This window comes from Mauremys mutica, chromosome 1 (genome assembly GCF_020497125.1).
Source record: "Mauremys mutica isolate MM-2020 ecotype Southern chromosome 1, ASM2049712v1, whole genome shotgun sequence".
Lineage (NCBI taxonomy): Eukaryota > Metazoa > Chordata > Testudines > Geoemydidae > Mauremys > Mauremys mutica.
The window spans coordinates 245,291,336-245,311,988 of record NC_059072.1 but is presented as its reverse complement, the minus strand read 5'-3'; the positions used below and the strand labels follow the sequence as shown (position 1 = coordinate 245,311,988).

At 41.1% G+C, this 20,653-nt stretch overlaps 1 protein-coding gene across 11 annotated transcripts in view; it reads left to right on the top strand.

The window, feature by feature from the left end:
• INPP4A (inositol polyphosphate-4-phosphatase type I A) overlaps nucleotides 1-20,653 on the top strand; it is a 210,632-nt gene that overhangs the window by 80,246 nt on the left and 109,733 nt on the right. Inside the window, exon 3 of one of the 11 annotated variants that reach the window (XM_045005349.1) lies at nucleotides 20,025-20,125. The exons of the other annotated variants lie outside the window; for them this stretch is intronic. The gene's annotated coding sequence lies outside the window, so the exon portion shown is untranslated. The remainder of the gene's footprint in view (nucleotides 1-20,024; nucleotides 20,126-20,653) is intronic. 11 annotated transcript variants of the gene reach the window in all.

Sequence of the window (20,653 nt, the reverse complement as noted above, 5' to 3'; positions counted from 1 at the left end):
GTGTGTTTGCAGAGCTCTTTGAGGTCGTCTACAAGATGAAACATTCTCACAAGCAAGTTATGAGGGAGGGAAGGCAGATTCATTATTATTATTATTTATTATTAGAGTAGCACCTAGAGAGACACACCCCCCCAGACAGGGGCTTCACTGTGCTAAGCACAGTACAAACACACCGTATGAGACAGTCCCTGCCCCACAGAGCTTACAGTGTAAATCACACAGCAGGCCAGTGGTAGAGATGGGAACAGAATACAGGTCTCCTGACTCCTAATCTAGTGCTTTATCCACTGGAGGACAGCAGGACACCCTGTTAGGGAGTTCTGCACAGAATGAATAGGTTGGAGAACTGCTGTGCTACAGTGAGCTGTGATCAGTAATGGCTTCCCTGTGGTTTCCCTCTCCAACGTCTGCTGTGTGATGGTGTGGGCTCTTCTGTAAGTGAGGGAGCAAACTTATTTAGAAGATCAAACTGCACCATCTGCCTTTTCAGCAGTCAGTGAATCCATTTCCTCATGCTATGACTGGTCTGCTTGTATCAGAAAGGTGTCCTGATACAGACTGCTGGGGCAGTGATCCGAAAGCCTGGACAGGCGACCTATTACTGGTATTTGTAAATCTGGAATTCAAATTGCTAGTGAATATTTTGAGTCAGGGAACTCAACAAATGCAAATACAATGCACAACTGGATGCTTCATTGGCTTGTATGTAATTTTTTCCCCTATAATATATCCAGAACAGTTCAGCGAAAAATAATCTGGGAATTGTGCACGGATATGAAGGTCTTTCCAGGTCCTAAAAGGGGTCCTTTGTGGTGTATTTGCCAGTAGCAGGAAGCATTGCCAGATCCCTCAGCTTAGTACTACAGCTGTATGTGGATTAAAATGAATTGGAATAAAACAAGTGACTCATTTCATCTTTACTTCGCCTTCTACTCATTGAATGATACCCTCTGCATTAAAAGCATTGCCTGGAGACATCCTGCACTGTCATCCAGTTCAGCAGTGCTTCTTACTGATGAAATTAAAACAGAGCATCACAGCCCTCTTGGGACCCCTATACATCCAATCACAGACGTCTATAAGGAAAAGGATAGAACAGCAAAGTCAATTGCATTTGGGACAGCTCTGTGGGGACAGCATATTGTCCTAATGAAGTGTGTCTCAGTTAAGGCCCGGATCCTGCAATGAGGTTCACACAGGCAGGTCCATAAACCCATTTGAAGTTCATTGCAGGAGCCAAAGAGAAGACGCTTTTTAAAAATAAGTTTGAAAAGGTTTTGAAATGCAATACTAGAATGACACTTTGGTTTTTGCTTTTTCTTTTCATCTTTATTTAGCAGCTTTTGCATTAAAAAAAAATCTGAGCTCAGATTTAATATTAGATATAATATTACACACATTACACCAGTTAACATTTTCAGTAATGTCTCCATGACACATGCCAGCTAAGCAGAATTTATGCCAATACTGTCCTCATTAAGGAGCAGTTCCTGCCTGTTGCTAAATCAGTTACCTGGGAGATGTCTCAGTAAAGCACCTGCCCTCATAAAGCACATCCTGAAGTAAGTGGAGTCCAGGACAATCTGATAGAAGGAAAGGGTGGAGGAGTAAGTAATTCAGTAAGGGTGAAATCTTGGCCCTCTTGAAGCCAGTGCGGGTAGGATTTTGCCCTAGATTTCTTAAGTAGAACAGCAGGTATCTTTAAAACATTTTTTTGTCAACTATTTCAATACATCTTGAAGATTTCTAAATATAATGCACCTATAATGCTGAATGTTATTGCAAGTTACACATTTTTGACAAACTGTATTTAGTAGCTTGCTCCTGTTCCCTTGTTTCTCCGATCTTTTTTAATTTTTTTTGCCAGTACAAAGGGCAACATACATTGAAAACACAGAAGAGAGCATACACATGCTTACTGCAGGGTTAAATGTATAGTGAACATATAGTGGTCCCTTTTTTGTATAACTCTTGTCTGGTCCAAGCACCTAACATTCTAGTACCTTTCAGCTTTGTTTCTGAAGCATACAAGATGTACCACATGGAAAATGCATTGTAGCTTAATAACCCCATCTCTGATGGGATTTTGAAGGATAAAGAGACCTTTTGATGCCAACAATTCAACTGAATCAAAGAAGTTGGACAATGTCATAGGTGCATTAGTACTCTACATATATACTATAGAATGAAGTAATCCTGCTAAAGAGGACACACAACAGAGTATGAGGAGTACAAACTAATATTTAAAGGAAAAGGAACATAGATGAAAAACAGTCTGGCAAAACACAAACGGACCAAAAGATCTGGACAAAAAGTGTTGGTTGCAGATGATCACACACAAAAAAGAAAATATTCAGTACTCTCTAGCTGATATACCTATTGTTCAATCTCAGATGGGTGATGGATGAGCTATCCAAAGTGCAGCAGGCAACAGAAATTAGAAAATGTTAATGTGTCTAAAAAAAGTAGTTGCGTTAATTGAAGAGAGGAAGCAAAATTGCTTAGTTGCCCTGAAGCCACTTAGTGAGATGGAATGATTGAGGTAGTAATATTCCCCAAAAAGCAAGATCATTAGAAAAAAGATGGGAAGGATTTCATGAAATGTGTCAGACCTTATTAAAGAGATGTTATGTAACTTCGTTGCCCATAACTTGTCTACACCCAAGCATCTACGTTTAGGTAAAATGGGCTGATATGCAGTGGTGCTGAGAACCTGCAGTTCCCATTGACTTTAGTGAAATCTGTAGATGCTCAGCACTTCTGAACAACAGATCACTTCTATCTACATGCCTAAATGTGGATGTAGATGCCTAGCTTTAGGCACTCAAATATGAAAATGTTGGCCATCTCCTTGTTATCTCCAAGACTTTGCCTGCACAACACCTGATTTGTATGCATAAGTGCAATAACTGCACGTTTGGCTGGTATCTGGCCTGGGCTTGACTTTTTAATAATACAGCCCAACAGGTCATTTCCATCTGACTCTTACAGTGCTAGTCAAGCTGAGATAACCAGTATTTTAGCAGTAGCAACAGATCTGAAAGGATGAATGTTAATACGTTAGAGGAGGAAATAATCAGACTGAGTGCAGAGGGAGAATGGCAGTGTAAACACATTTCCTTACATGGACATGGGCACCCCCTCCTGCCTGGACACCGCATTGCAGGGGACATTGCCTCTTGCACTCCCTCTGGTGGTCACTACCTCAGCTGCAATGGTCCATCCCAGATAGTCCCTTCTGCAGACTGCCTTACTGGGTCTTCTGTGGCTCGGCCCTCTGGCCAAGTCATTAACAGTTCAATCGCCTTCTGGGGTTGAACTCTGAATAAAAAAAGTCCATTGCCCCTCCTGGGCTTCTTCCTCATTCCCTGATCCTGGCAAACCTTAGTTCAGGACTCCTCTCCTCTCTAGGTCCCCACCACAGAAGTTAATCCCACTCCTACATACAAAATGGCTGCCTAGGAAGGAGTACTGTGGAAAGGGATCTGGGGGTCATAGTGGATCACAAGCTAAATATGAGTCAACAGTGTAACACTTGCAACAGCCAAAAAGTGAACATTCTGGGAGCTATTAGTAGGAGTGTTGTAAGCAAGACACAAGAAGTAATTCTTCTCTACTCCACGCTGATTAGGCCTCAACTGGAGTATTGTTCTGGGCACCAAATTTCAGGAAAGATGTGGAGAAATTGGAGAAAATTCAGAGAAGAGCAGCAAAAATGATTAAAGGTTGGAAAAAAATGGGTTTGTTTACTCTGGAGAAGAGAAGGCTGAAAAGGGACATGATGCCACTTTTCAAGTACATAAAAGGTTGTTACAAGGAGGGGGGAGAAAAATTGTTCTTGCTAATCTCTGAGGATAGGACCAGAAGCAATGGGCTTAAATTGCAGTAAGGACAGTTTAGGTTGGACATTAGGAAAAACTTCTTGCAACTCTGTTTACTAGCCACAGCCAGTCCCAAACTAATGGGCTCCAGGCCCTTCCCAGGGAGAGAGAACTCTCCCTACCGCTTCTCTCCTGAGTGTCTCGTCCTGTGCTTTCTTTGTTTGTTTTTTGGTGCAGCGTCATTCTCCATGAGCCACTTTCTTCATTCGTTTTTAGCCAAGTTTTTAAAATTATTTATGTCTTTTCATTCAGGAATGATCTACACTGAAAACTTACATTGCCATAGCTATGTCTCTCAAGGATGTGAAAAATCCACACCCCTGGGAGATGTAGCTATTCCAACCTACCCCCCATGGTAGACAGTGCTAAGTCGACAGAAGAATTCCTCCATTGACCTACCTACTGCCTCTTGGGGAGGTGCTGCTCCCCTTGCTGTAGTGAGTGTCTACAGTGACGTAATTGCAGCGATACAGTTATGCCATTGTAATGTTTTAAGTGTAGACATAGGCCATGTTTACATTACAAACTTTGATCAATGCAAGTTATGTTGGCATAAAGCTGCCGCAGTTAGTAGATCGCTTATGCACATGCATACTTGGCTCCTTGCGTCGGCATTGCATGTGTTCACCAGGAGTGCTTGTGTCAGTGCATAGTGTGTGTGGTGCACCATAGGTAGGTATCTCAGTGTGTAACCTGCCACCGTCCAGCCCTACTGTATTTTGGGAAGTTTTGGCAATGCATGGTTAGGCAGAAGTGAGTCTCGCAGAGGTGACTGTGAGCAAGGGATCAACATCCAAGGATGCAACAGTGTCATCTATATTCCATAATTTTTTGCACCTTTTTAAAAATTCTTATGAACCTGCATGGTCCTCCTTGCTATCCTCCATCTCTGATGGAAGCATGGAGCCTGCACAGCTCTGCACTATTGTCATAAGCATTGCAAGCACAAGACGCTCGATTCTCTGGTATTTGCAGAGCTGTAAGAAGAACCACAGCAACGGGGAACATGATGATTTCTTGGAGGACAGATTGCTGTGGGACATAGCAAGAACCAATTCAAGGTTGTTGGTGGCATTCATGGAGCAGCTGCATATGGGGGAGCGCTGCTTCCGGGCCTGAGAAATGAGTGCTAGCTGGTGAGATAACATTGTTGTGCAGACTTGGGATGACGAGCAGTGGCTGCAAAACTTTTGCAAGGCCATATTCCTGGATATGTGTGCTGAGTTTGCCCCAGATCTCCAGCGCAGTGACACCACAATGACAGCTACACTGACAGTGGAAAAACAAGTGGTGATTGCACTGTGGAAACTTGCAATGTCGAATTGCTATCCCTGTCAGTGGCAAACCATTTTGGAGTTGAAAAATCCATTGTGGGGGCCGTTGTCCTGCCAGTGTGCAGGGTATTAATTGCCTCCTGCTATGCAGGACTGTGACTCTCGGCAATATGCAGGACATAGTGGATAGATTTGCAGCGGTGGGGTTTCCAAACTGCGGTGGGGCAATAGACGGCATATATGTCGCTATTTTGGCACCATAGAGTACATCAGCAAAAAGGGCTATTTTTCTACAGTTATGCAAGTGTTGGTGAAGAAACCCTGGTGATCCACTGGCATCAGTGTTGGCTTGTCAGGGAAAGTGCATGGTGTTCACATCTTTAATAACTCAGGACTTTCAGGAAAGTTACAAGCAGGGACTCTTTTTTTTCCTGACCGGCAGATTACCGCTAGCGATGTTGAAAAGCCAATAGTGATCCTGGGGGACCCAGCCTACCCTTTGGTCCTGTGGCTTGTGAAACCATACACCAGCCACCTTGACAGCACCAAGGAAAGTTTTTACTATCAGCTCAGCTGGTGCAGAGTGACAGCTGAATGCAGTTTTGATAGATTGAAGGGACGCTGACATTGTTTACTCACAAGATTGGATCTCAGTGAACAAAAACATCCCAATGGTTATAGCTGCCTGCTGTGTCCTGCATAATATCTATGATGCAAAAGGGGAAAAGTTGCTGCCAGGGTGGAGGATAGAGGTGGAATGGCTGTCTGCTGAGTTTGAACAGCCAGACACAGGAGCTCTGCAGCTCCAGGAGGCTTTAAAAGAGCACTTTAACTGTGAGCAACAGGAATGCATGGTGTACTGTGATGCACGTGGCCCTGTTGTTTTGGGGGCTGTTAGGAATGGTGTGGTGCTTGGTGTATGTCTATGACTACAACACTGTCAATGCACTTATTAATTTTTCAGTGTTTGCTGTACATTTCTGATGATTACACTGTTTTTGTCACTGATCCTATGAATTGTCACACTGTACCGTAACAAGTAAGTGAGTGTTTTCCAAACTGCTGAGCACTCTGCAGCATATGTTGTGAACTAATAAAAGATTAATTGTTTTCTAAATAGTAGAATTTTATTCAGTAACAAAACCCGTGCAAGAAAGTCTGTGCAACTTAAAATCAAATACATTAAAATCTTAGAAGCAGCAAAGAATCCTGTGGCACCTTATAGACTAACAGACGTTAGTCTATAAGGTGCCACAGGATTCTTTGCTGCTTCTACAGAACCAGACTAACATGGCTACCCCTCTGATAATTAAAATCTTAATAAATTAATGGAACAGAACTTAACAAGTGGAGAGGACATTCATGTCCATTTTACCTGCACATACAGCAACCATGGCTTTCACAGGTCAGTGTATATGAAGCTGTGGTTGTCCTTAATATCCCCTGGGGTGGTGTGATAGGGATAGGGAGCAAGCCCCTGAGGCCACGTGGAATGTTGAAGGGGAGGGAAGGTGTAGGGAGGTGCTGTAATGGAGCTCTCCATGGACTTCAGAGATAGGTGAGCCCGTGGCTGTTGAACCTGTAGGCCCACAAGAGTCTGCAGCATCTGTGTTTGCTGCCTGAGAAGCCTCCTCATGCATCTCCCTCTCCTTTTCCTGCTGGGAACACTGGGCCTTCCTCCTGTGTGCTCTTCCCTTCTCCAGGCTGTCTGCAGCACTGATCCTCGTGGTTTGATGCAGCACTGGCTCGCAGGATCTCATTAAATATGTCATCTCATGTCCTCTTCTTTCTCCTCCGTATGTGGCTCAGGCATTCTGCAGGTGTGGAGGTGGAATCCCTCTAGGCCACAATGGCAGCAGCTGAAGCTAAAACACACCAGAGGTACCATTGTCAATATAGTCACAACAGAAAGTGAGAGTTAACATTCAGAACTCCCATCCCTAGCTCCCCTAAAGTTTTAAACAAGACATGCTTAGTGACACTTCTGCTTCAGAGTGCTTATGCATAGTGCCGCTCTCAGCACCAGCCATGGTGTGTATGGCCTGCCAGGGCTGAGGTTGAATGGGAAGGCAATAGCACTGAATGCAGGCACCATTTTCCACAGGTGGTGGTGATTTTAGCTGACATTTTACTCCTGGGGGTAACAAAGGCAGAGAGAGCACAGCTGTTGCTGGTGTCCTTAAGCCACCCAGGCCTGCGTGCTACTAGCCTGTGTACTGCAATGGTGCTTGTATGCCTTATTTCTTTCCTTGATTGTTAATTTGCAATCCTCATTCCCCCAGGGAACCAGATTTCTAAGTTGGGGGCAGTTTGATGTTTTGTAGATGGCCAGATCAGCTGCTGCTGTAATTCCTTTTATTGCGTTGTTATAGAATTTCCTAGGTTGTCACTTGTACATAGTTACTATGTAAATATTCATCATATTTAATCTCGAAAAGGCCCCACTCAGCTTTTCAAGAATTCCAGCTAGGAACTCTTTTTTTTGCGTTTTTGACGTTTCCTTGGCTTTGATACTCGTAAGCGTGGGGAAGTAATCACTTCCCATTCCATCTTTATGAAATTCCCATGTGCATTTACTAACTATTTGTTAAAGCAGCAAAGAGTCTTGTGGCACCTTATAGACTAACAGACGTTTTGGAGCATGAGCTTTTGTGGGTGAATACCCACTTCTTCGGATGCATGCGACGAAGTGGGTATTCACCCACGAAAGCTCATGCTCCAAAACGTCTGTTAGTCTATAAGGTGCCACAAGACACTCTGCTGCTTTTAGAGATCCAGACTAACATGGCTACCTCTCTGATACTTAACTATTTGTTGCAATTCCCAGATCCAAAACAGAAAAGGATCCATCCACTGAATTAAATGTACTAGGTGTTCCTATATTCAATATTATCAGGTTATGCATATAAATAGATTGTTCTAAGCATTTACCATTTAGGTCAGTTTTCTCACTTCCCCACAGCTCATTATGACCATTAAAATCTCCACAAATTATGAATGGGTTTTTTACATTGTTAACTAATTTTTGTACTTCTAAAATAACTAATTTTACATGTATATACATAGTTGTTTTTTGTTCTGCATGGGAATCTCAATAGTATTATATTCAGAAATTAGTTTCTGCACATCCATTGTAATGTAGCTATGTCCCTCTTTTTTATAAATATACAGACACCCACCTACCCCCCTGTAGCCCCTTAATCCTTCTAGAGTATATCATACCCTGGTAGATCAGGGGTTCTCAAACTGGGGGTTGGGACCCCTCAGGGGGTTGCGAGGTTATTACATAGGTGGGGGTCACGAGATGTCAGCCTCCACCCTAAACCCCGCTTTGCCTCCAGCATTTATAATGGTGTTAAATATATAAAAAAGTGTTTTTAATTTATAAGGGGGGGTCACACTCACAGGTTTGCTATGTGAAAGGGGTCACCAGTACAAAAGTTTGAGAACCACTGTGGTAGATTGAACATAAATTTACTTATGAGTGATGTTTCTTGCACACACACATTACATCAGGCTTTTTTTCCATTTCAGAGAAGGCTTTCTTAAATTCCTGTCCATGCATTATTAAACTATGTGCATTCCAGCCCAGGATCTTTAGCACCAGGTTATTTAAGCTGTATTATTGCCTTAGTTTAAAATTGCGTGCATACAATCTAATAGAGAGGGTGTCTATCTTTAGATATTTTTCTGCTGCTTTTGCTATGATTTTAGTCCTTTCTGGTTTTTTCTGTGTCTGCAAGGCAAAGTTAATTACCTCTATAATGAATGTTATAAACTTCTCTTTACCTGCCAGCAATACATCATCTCCCATTCCTCTTATATTCTCCTCTCTGACCAGAGAGATGTTCTGGTGCCCCTCTACATCTTTTCTCTTCTTTGTGTGTTTTTATTTTTCTATTTTCTGCAGTGGTTACCTTTTGGTAGCCTCCACATATGATAGTTTTGAATAATTTTATGGTTTAAAATTTCTGTAACTCATTCTGCTACTGCACATCCTTTATATGCTGCACTGTGCTTTCACCCCACATTTGCTACCTTTAAGTTCTGTTTGTTCTACACAGTTCTCATATAAGTGATTTCCTCCACATTTGCTGCACCTCATTGTTCCCTTACAAATGACTGCCATATGTCCAAACTTTTAACACCTCACAGCCCCCCTGAACTGAGCCCCCTTAGCGCATTATACAGCCTAGCTTCACTTCCTCTGGGCAGGAGGCAGTTAATCAGTCACCTATCAGGTGCAGAGCACAACTAATGGGTACTTAACCCCATCACCTGCAAGGCTAGGGAAAGACCCATCACAGGCAGAGAAGAGTCTAATGACATGGAGGTTATGTGCATGACTGAAGATAGGGATAAAGAAGAGAGGGAGGATTGGGAAGGAAAGATCAAAAGCATAGTTTTGAATGCCTTGAATATAAGGGTGTGGTCAGGATGAACTGTCATTTGTATATTCTCTTACAACACTGATCTGTGTCTCTACCTAAAGAGCACCTTCACAGTCGACTGTCTACCAAAATACTTAGACTTTTGGAAGCTCTGTAAATGGAACCCACCTAGGATTGTATTTTTCTGGCAAGAAAGAAATTTCTGCTTATTTTGAATTTTAGTATATGCCTTCTAGTAGCTTTTATAGGCAGTTGACTGTTAAAGACCCGAAACTAGATTTTTCAAATATGAGTGCCTAATCCGTATTTAAGCATCTCACTAAAAGTGTCCTGATTTGCTGAGATGCTGAGCACCTGCAGCTCACAGTGACGTCAGTGGTAGTCGTCAATGTTCACTGTCTCTGAAATTCAGGTCACTTTAAAATCTCAAAACAGAAAAGAACAAGTCTCAATGACTTCAGTAGGATTTAAGCATGTGCTTAAAGTTAAGCATATATTTATGCGCTGTCCTGAATTGGGGCTTATTGAGGTACCTCCATAGTATTATGGATTTAGGTGGTTAACTTCAGGCACCCAAGTTTGAAAATTTTAGCTGTGATTTTTTTATAATGGGGATCTCACACCACCCTCCTTTTGTGGATATGTAACTTTGCACATGCAATTTTCAAGCTCTAACACCCACCAACCCACAGTTAGTGTTTGAAAAATGTGTGCCTGAGGCTTGGTCTATATGCTACCAACTTACGTAGGTATAACTACATTGCTCAGTGGTGTGGAAATTCCTGAGCGATGTAGTTAAACTTACCTAATCCCCAGTGTAGACAATGCTATGTTGATGAGAGGGCTTCTCTCACAGATATAGCTACCGCCTCTTGGAGAAGTGGAATACCTATGTCAACAGGAGAAGCTCTCCTGTTGGTATAGGTAGTATCTTCACGAAGCGCTACAGTGATGCAGCTTCATCACTTTAAGTGTAGACGTATCCTGAGTGTTTTCATGTGCCATATTGCATGCACAAAAAGGAGGTCATGTCTTAAAAATCAAGTCCTGATTGTTTGAAATAGGCAATGAGCTCAAATATTACTATTCAAAATATCACTTTTCAGAAGGATGATTGCCTTCAGATGGAGGATCACAAATGCCATCTTGAGTCAAAAACTTTTATTTCAAACTTTCTGAAAAATATGATTGAGCACAATGATTTTTGTGTAAGTTCTGGAAACCTCTATTGTTTTTGTTGGGTCAATCTATATCTAATATAAACTACTTTAGTAGGATAAACCTATTATGAGAGACGATTTTAAGATAAACTTAAATAATCTTATTGTAAACATTTTCTCCAATAAGTTTTTTTTCCCCCCTCAGAGCTCTAGATAAGGAAGAAAATCTGTCTTTAGTCTAATCCATTTCTCAGTTCAAGAAAATTCTGTTTTGCCATAACAACTCCTTTCAGAACTTGCCAATGCTGTTGCTTCATTAGCTGAAGTGATTGCTGCTGAACAAGATGAGACACTCGCTGATTTCTTTGCTCCTTTTCTTCGTATCTATCCCTTTTTGTGGAGCTGGAAATGCTTCCTCTACCACACTCCTTGCCTCTGCCAGCCAAGGGAATCAGAGCGGGACTGATCATGAAATCCAGCTGTCCTGCATGACCATGTACAACATTCCTATATGATCACAGGGTTGGCCCCAGATTTTGACATTTTGTTGTTTTATATTTTGTTTAAAGTTCTTTAAAAATATACTGGAAGCATTAAAACTGCTGACTCAGGGTAGATTTAATTTGTATTTAGTAGTATTTTTGCAGACTTTACGTCAGTTTGTAGAAGTGGATTGATGGAGTTCAAAAGGGGTAAAAGGATAAAAATGGTCTCTTCATACAAAGAACATTCTTACATAGTAGAAAATGCAAACTAGTGTCTGAGTTGATGCATGCTTGTCTGTGGCTTCCTTAAGCATGGGAAATATTGACTGTTAGAAGAGATGCTGATCATGTCTCACTGCATGGTATGTGATACAGATTAAAACGCACATGTCATGGCGACTGACACTTTACAAAATGCCTTAGGTAGATAGATGGATGTACTTTACTGCATTAGCTGAAAAACAAATTCATCTGTAGTTTGTTGCCAATAAAAATGAAGCCTGGTTGAATAGATGAATTATAGATGCATGTTTTAGTATACTTTACCAATGGGGTAGGATGAATGGGAAAGGAATATGATCATTTCATCTAAGCCAATAGCAAAATATTCCAAGTATATTACTCTAAACTGTAGGAACAAGGATCTTGGAAAGATATCTTCTCTTCAGTCACTGGATTAATATAGTCCTTTTTGTAATCGGATTAGATAAAGAGATCTAGCACCTATTAATTTATTAGCGCTATATTCCTTGTTGGTCACATACGTTTTTATCACAGTTTTGAGATGTCATATTTTGTTAAATGGCAGCTATTTATTGTTGGTAGGGCATAGGTAAGCCTTTGTTTCGACCTCAGGCTCAACCAGGGTTTAACTGCTTGGAAATTGAAAGAGTGATATTACTATATAGAGCGTATATGAATACAAGTAGCAATATATGAATGTCATCCTACTTAGAAAGTGCACTGTGTGGCCAGAGTTTAATGTACAGGATGTCATGCAGAGGGTGATTATTTAGCTTACATCCTTGATGCGTCTCACAGATTTGTACTGGCAGGCTTAAAGAAGGGCCTTAGTTTAAGTTATCTCACATTGTAGGTGACTGCATAAGGGGGTCTTTTGAGAGCTTTCATAGTGTCTAGGTTATTTTGCCTTATGCTCCCGCCTTTCATTTCTTTTTATTTTCTTCCCCTCTCAATCTCTCTCTCTCTCTCCCTCCCCATCCACCTCTCCCAATATATTCTACAAGCAATTAGATAGCCAGAAGATATTTTTTTAAAAACTATGAGTGGTTGGTGACTTTTCCAAGCCCATTAAGTCTTTGAGGTTGTAAAATCCTTGGAGGGAAGCTCTGGAGAGAGTGACATGTCTTTTCTTTTTCTCTTGACAATTAATGATTACATAAATGCACTGAGTGGTTATTGTTCTGTTGTGAAAACAAGTACATGATGATCTCAGGGTCTGTCTGTGGAACACTGCCACAGGAAAAGAGAAACACTGTTTATGGACTGAATTGTCAGTAGCTTGGAAGACAAATGTTCTGTCAGAACAGCAGTGCTGTGAGGTGAGAATCAAGTATGATGGTAAAGAGTATGGTGCAGCCGTGTGCTGAAATATGGGTGTAATTTTTCAGGTTTATTTGTTTGTTAAAGGAATATTGTCATCTTACATTTCTTAGTTGTAAATCATGTATGTTTAGAATCCCTGACCCAGGAACATTTTCTGTCTGCATTGTTTGTTTTTTATTTTGCTCCAGCTTCTTTGTTTCTGGCCAGTAAACATAGTTTGTTATTTCTGAAAGCTGTGTAAACAACAGCCTGAGAGTGTGTACGTGCAGTATCACTGTCCTGCAAGCTTGGGCTGCTGCCAGCTACAGGGCTTCTCCTGCAACACAAGGGGAGCAGCTCCAGGGGAGGTCATGGAAGATGAGTGAGGATGTAGGAACCACCTGCTATGAGGTCTGGGGGAAGAGTATTGTAGTTGGACTGGGAGACACTTTCTCCCTACACACACTGGGGGGAGAGAGAAACAGGAAACTACAGCAAACCTTCCCTCCTGCCTCCCTCTCCCTCCAAAGCTATTGTGGGACACTCCCTCAAAATACTAGTTAGCAGTGTTATGCTGAATACCAGTGTCAGGGTTCTCCCCCCCACACCCACTCCGAACTCTGGGGTACAGATGTGGGGAACCGCATGAAAGACCCCCTAAGCTTATATTTTACCAGCTTAGGTTAAAACTTCCCTAAGGTACAAATTCCTTTCCTTGTCCGTGGACGATATTTCTGCCACCACCAAGTGATTTACACAAAAATTCCGGGAAGGGTCACTTGGAATCCATATCCCCCCAAAATATCCTCCCAAGCCCCTTCACCCCCTTTCCTGGGGAGGCTTGAGAATAATATACCAACCAATTGCTTTAGCAATGTGAGCACAGATAAGACCCTTTGTCTTCAGGACACTGAAATCAATCAGGTTCTTAAAAGAAGAACTTTATTTAGAAAGAAAAAAAATAAAAATCACCTGCAAAATCAGGATGGAAGGTAACTTTACAGGGTAATAAAAAGATTTAAAACACGGAGGACTAGCCTCTGGGCTCAGCTTCACAGTTACAAAAATAGTAATAAAACTACCTGTGTAGCATAGGAAAATTCACAAGCTAAAACAAAAGATAACCTAACACATTTCCTTGCCCTACTTAAAATTTATGTGAATTTAGATGGATTATATATTGGATGGATCAGGTATATTTTCAGGAGATCTTGTACCTGCTTGGCTTCTCCCTCCATCCAGAGAGGGAACAACAAAGAGAGAGCACAAACAAAACCTTCCCCCCCCAGATTTGAAAGTATCTTCTTTCCTTATTGGTCCTTCTGGTCAGGTGCCAACTAGATTATTTGAACTACTTAACCCCTTACAGGTAAGGCGATTCAGTGTAGCTGCCAAAGAGGGATTTTATGCTGCTCTTCTCTCTATATTTATGACAACCAGCCTCATCACTTTAGCCACATTGACATTTCTAACAGTCTGGAGCAGTTGCTCTCTCTTATACGTTTCCTGCAGAGTTAATGGGTAGGGCCCTTTTGTTTTCAGTATTTACTGATTTCTTAGAAGATTTCCTGGGTTTTGACAAAGCCAGTATTCGGGTTTTACCAATTTTCATCCAAATTTTGGATTTTTGGGGCTTCAGGAATTTTTCACAGGTGAAGTGGATGGGGCTGGGCTGAAGGGCCAGAGTCAAGAGTGGAGGAGAAGGCTTCACCCTGAGCACAGTCCCCCATGCCAGACAGAGCCCCCTCCTGACTCTGGCCCTTCAGCACTGCCCCATCCACTTCCTGGCTCCCTGCCCATCTCATTTTCCTGCTGGTGGGGAGTCTGCCCTTCATTTTCATTTTTTATCGATTTTTACTTGTTTTTTAAAATTTTCAAATAAACACTCAAGTATCAGAGGGGTAGCCGTGTTAGTCTGGATCTGTAAAAGCAACAAAGAATCCTGTGGCACCTTATAGACTAACAGACGTTTTGCAGCATGAGCTTTCGTGGGTGAATACCCACTTCTTCGGATGCAAATAAACACTGTTACATCCACAGGAAATCTATTAAAAAAATAAAAAACAAAAAAGAAATGGCCTTATGAATGGAGGAGGAAGCACATGAGATTCAGAGCTGCATGTGATCTTCATCATGTCCTGTGTGTGTGATGCCTGAGAGGAGCCAGTACTGGGACTTGTAAACAAACCCCCATAATCTGTGTTGGAGGGAGCATACGAGTTGGAAAACTGGAGAATTACAGATCTGAGTTGAAGGCAGATTTCTGATTGTTTCCAAAGAGTTATTAGTAACATAACTAAGGGAAACAGGTTTGCTTTTCAAAGTATGATTGTCAATTTGATGCTGTTCCTTTACAGTCCTTGGAGTTGTTTTCTCCCTTTCTTCAAACCCACAGATTTTTTTTTTAACTTTTCAAAATAACATTGGATGAGTAAATATTGATGTACTGTACAGCAAAGGCAGAGAAAGCATCTGTAATGTTGGGACTATAAATTTGGACATGACTACCAACAGAAGGTAGTAGTATAAAATACCTTGCATTTCCAAAGCTCCTTTCATCCAAGGATCTTAAAGCATTTTACAAGGGTTACACTGTGCCTTTAAGGCCCAGCCCTGTGTTGGGGCAGTGTTGAGCTGGCCTGCCTCAGGGGAACTGGGGGAGAAGCTCTGCCTCATGAAAGCACAACTTTTCCCATGTGTGCAGGATAGTTTACATAGATTGCATAATCCTCCTGATGCACTTTGCTCTTAATAGTGCCTTTGTGGACTCGTGTGGAAGGGCATGGAGGTGTCCATTCTTCCCTTTGGAGAGAGGTGCCTCAGGGAGAGAGGAAGGGAGTAGTAGCAGCAGGGACTGTGGTTGACCTTGGTCTGTGTCCAGGGCCTGGAATGGACAGAGTTTCCTTGTGCCTCATTACGTACTTGGTTTCCTGTACAGTGATGCATAGAACCCAAACTTAGTATTTATCTGCATTTTTTTGTTTATTCCAATTAAACAGTATCCAAACCACTCCCAGTTTTGTGGTGTGTTTTATGTTCTCACCTCATATGATGATTCCAATAAAGGCCTGATCTGTTCCCCCATTGAAATGAATGACATGACTTGTCTTTGCTTCATTGGGGCCATACCTAGGGTCCAATTCTGAGAACATTTACTTCTCCATGTAATCCAGTTGAAGTCAATGGAAATATATGTGTGAGTAAGGCTATATCTACATGACAGAGTCTGTACTGGCATAGTCCCCTCCAGTAGACACAGCGTACACCCATACAAAGAGGTTTTCTGCTGGTGTAGGAGCACCATCACGCTCAATGTTAGCTAGCTAAAAGTCTGCTTTGGAGTTAACTATCTTGAGTAGTTTTGTATCCTCTGCATATTTTGCCACCTTATGGTTTACCCCCTTTTCCAGATCATTTATGAATATGTTGAACAGTACTGGTCCCAGTACAGGCCCCTGGGGGACACCACTATTTACCTCTCTCCATTCTGAGAACTGAGAACAACCTACCCTTTGTTTCCTATCTTTTATCCAATTACCAATCCATGAGAACACCTTCCCTCTTATCCCGTGGCAGCTTACTTTGCGTAAGAGCCTTTGGTGAGGGACCTTGTCAAAGGCTTTCTGAAAATAAGTATACTATATCCACTGGATTCCCTTGGTCCACGTGCTTGATGACACCCTCAAAGAATTCTAGTAGATTGGTGAGGCATGATTTCCCTTTACTAAAACGATGATGACTCTTCCTCAACAAATTATGTTCATTTATATGTCTGACAATATTGTTCTTTATTATAGTTTCAACCAGTTTGCCTGGTACTGAAGTCAGGTTTACAGGCCTGTAATTGCTGGGATCACCTCTGGAGCCCTTTTTAAAAACTGGCATCACATTAGCTGTCCTCCAGTCATCTGGTACAGAAGCTGATTTAAATGATAGGTTACAGATTACAGTTAGTAGTTCTGCAGTTTCACAGTTGAGTTCCTTCAGAACTCTTGGTTGAATACCATCTGGTCCTGGTGACTTATTGCTGTTTAATTTATCAATTTGTTCCAAAACCTCCTCTAATGATACCTTAATCTGGGACAGTTCCTCAGATCTGTCATCTAAAAAGAATGGCTCAGGTTTGGGAATTTCCCTCACATTCTTAGCTGTGAAGACCGATGCAAAGAATTCATTTAGTTTCTCCGCAATGGCCTTATCTTCCTTGAGTGCTCCTTTAGCACCTCAATCGTCCAGTGGCCCTACTGGTTGTTTAGCAGGCTTCCTGCTGTCAGGGACTTGAACCCCGACAGTGAAGTTCGTTGTCTGACCGCAGAGAGACAGGCAACACCAGCAAGGTCCGATCAAAAGCTCTTCATTGACAAGTGCACGCGTCAATAAAGAGCAGCTCGTCTCCAGAGAGAACCAGCCCCCCTTTACAGCTTAGTATTAGCCTATATAGACAGTTTTATTACGTCATACATCACTCACTTGAGCAAAACCCACCCCCCTTTGTTTAACAACTTAAAACTAGACACTTTTAATATACACACATGCCTAGACTTTATGCCTACAACTTTAGATTATTAATTATATCTTAACAAGCACCAAAAGTTAGAAATACAGGGGAGTTTTAAACAAGCCTATAACTCAACCAGAGAGTTAGAATCTGAACTGTGGGATGCTAGAGTTTCTTATCAGTTCTTCAAACACTGTCCTTAACACAGCACAGCTGGTACTATGCCAGGAATGCAATCCCTGGTTTATCTCACGTTTCCAGGGCTTTGTGAAACAATGCTGCTTCTCAGTACTTTTCCACTCTGGGATTACCCAGAAACCTCTGTTAGCCTGAGTTCAGTCAGGTTGCATACCTGTTTTGTTGGCTATATCTTTATTCAGGCCTAACACTGCTTCAGATGTACTTAAAAAAAATTGCTATTACTTTCTGAGTCTTTGGCTAACTGTTCCTCAAATTCTTTTTTGGCCTTCCTAATTGTATTTTTATACTTCATTTGCCAGTGTTTATGCTCCTTTATATTTTCCTCACTAGGATTTAACTTCCACTTTTTAAAGGATGCCTTTTTGCATCTCACTGCTTCTCTTACTTTGTTGTTTAGCCACAGTGGCTCTTTTTTGGTTCTCTTACTATGTTTTTTTAATTTGGGGTATACATTTAAGTTGAGCCTCTATTATGGTGTCTTTAAAAAGTTTCCGCACAACTTGCAGAGATTTCACTTTTGGCACTGTACCCTTTAATTTCTGTTTAACTAACCTCATTTTTGTGTAGTTCCCCTTTCTGAAATTAAATGCTACAGTGTTGGGCTGCTGTGGTTTTTTTCCTGCCACAGGGATATTAAATTTAATTATATTATGGTCACTATTACCAAGTGGTCCAGCTATATTCACTTCTTGGACCAGATCCTGTGCTCCACTTAGGACTAAATCAGGAATTGCGCCTCTGGTGGGTTCTAGGACCAGGTGCTCCAATAAGCAGTCATTAAAGGTGTCAAGAAACTTTACCTCTGCATCTCGTCCTGAGGTGACATGTACCCAGTCAATATGGGGATAATTGAAATCTCCCATTATTATTATTGAGTTTTTTATTTTAATAGCCTCTCTAATCTCCCTGAGCATTTCACAATCACTGTCACTATCCTGGTCAGGTGGTTGGTAATATATCCCTACCACTATTTCTTCTTATTAGAGCATGGAATTTCTATCCATAGAGATTCTATGGTACAGTTTGATTCATTTACGATTTTTACTTCATTTGATTCTATGCTTTCTTTCACATATAATGCCACTCCCCCCCCCCAGCACGACCTGTTCTGTCCTTCCGATATATTTTATACCCTGGTATTACTGTATCCCATTGATTATTCTCATTCCACCAAGTTTCTGTGATGCCTATTATATCAATATCCTTATTTAATACGAGGCACTCTAGTTTACCCATTTTATATAGCACTTGTATATAGGCACTTTAAAAACTTGTCTCCTTTTAGCTATCTGCCATTACACAATGTAATTGAATGGGACTCTTTTTTATTTGACTGTTTCTGATCAGACCCTATCTGTATTTTATCATTTTCCATCCTCTCATCCTCACTAGGACATAGAAATTCTCTCTAAATAGATCCTCCCGTAAGGGATGTCCTCCACACCTGTCGGCTTTCCCCCAGTCCTTAGTTTAAAAACTGCTCTACAACCTTTTTAAGGTTAAGTGCCAGCGATGTGGTTCCATTTTGGTTTAGATGGAGCCCATCCTTCCTGTGTAGGCTTCACCTTTCCCAAAAGTTTCCCCAGTTCCTAATAAATCTAAACCCCTTCTCCCTACACTATCGTCTCATCTATGCATTGAGACTCTGCAGTTCTGCCTGTCTAACTGGCACTGCATGTGGAACTGAGAGCATCTCAGCGAATGCTACCATGGAGGTCCTGGACTTCAATCTCTTACCTAGCAGCCTAAATTTAGCCTGCAGGTCCTCTCTCCTATCCTTCCCTATGTCATTGGTACCTACATGTACCATGACCACCAGCTCCTACCTAGCACTACACTTAAATCTATCTAGATGTCTTGAGAGATGTCCTGATATTCAGTTCTAAATTAGCCCATTTCTTAAGTTAATGTCATGAGATTGCACAGAGCCGTGTTTGTTGAACCACATTTGCATAATCAGACATGGCCTTCCAATGACAAGCACTTCAGTTGAATCCGTTCCTATCTGACACAATCCTCCTGACAACATCTCGAACATCCAGTAGTGCCGTACACCTCCATTCCACCACACTTTCAGCTGTGTTTTACAGTTGTAGATGTCCTCCAGAAGTCTCCACAAATCTTACTTCATACTGGATTCTACAAAACCTGCAGCTGATTGAACAGTAAAAAACAGCGTTATTCACTGTGCTTCAGTCAGTGAGAGAAGACTTCGATATTCACTCTAGAAGTGGATGACTAAAGCAGTAGTTTTAGGTAGTGGAAAAAGACAAACTTGATAATATTTTTCAGCATTGCTATTCCTTAAGTCAGGAGAGAGATTTTGGGATTCTTTTTGTTCTAACTCTTTCAATATGAGTGTAGGCTGTTACTCAACATAATGCAGTAACTTTACAAGTGTATTATTATGATGGTGTTGACAGCCTAGTAACAGTGAGAGAGGGAAACTAGACTTTTGTTTCAGGAGTAAATTACAATTTGTGTGAAAGAGAAGAGTAGCACTAAAACTGCATTAATATAATGTAAAATTACTAACTTCAGAGCAATAAACTATTTGTAATCTCTCAAAACAGCATCTTCGTTCTTTAGGCTCCTTGTGGATGTTCCTGTTATAATGAAATCCAAAAATTACAATCTGAATTGTGGAAGAGATATGTATATAGAAACACAGGAAAGACATACATTACCAGGTCAGACCACAGAAACATTTGGTTTAACACCTTGTTCTCCAGCGATGGCTAGTACTTATTGCTTCTTATTACTGCGACCTTTTTTAGGTTAAGTGCCAGCCTCCCTATGGCCAGGTTTATACTGCTGCTTCTGGAAAGACATACAAGTATCTTTATTTACTTGGAACTAGAACTGGTTGGAAAATATGATTAATGTTTTTGATGAAAAATGCTGATTTGTTGAAACTATGGAAAATAGGGTCTGGTGCGATGAATATCCCATTTAAAAAAATGGAGAAAAAGACCTTTTGAAATAGTCTAAATGATTTGTTTGGACATTTTCTAAACAAAAAAATTGCTGTTTTGGGGTTAAAAATGACTTTCTTTAAGTATTTGAGCTAATTAGACTGAAATAGGTATTTTCAAATGTTCCAAATCAAAACACCTTAAAATGATCAAAAAGAAAACTTTCTGATTGACCCAAAATGAAAAATAAATGTGTTTTTTGGGGGGTTTGTAAATATTTGAGATTTTAACTTTGCATTTTAT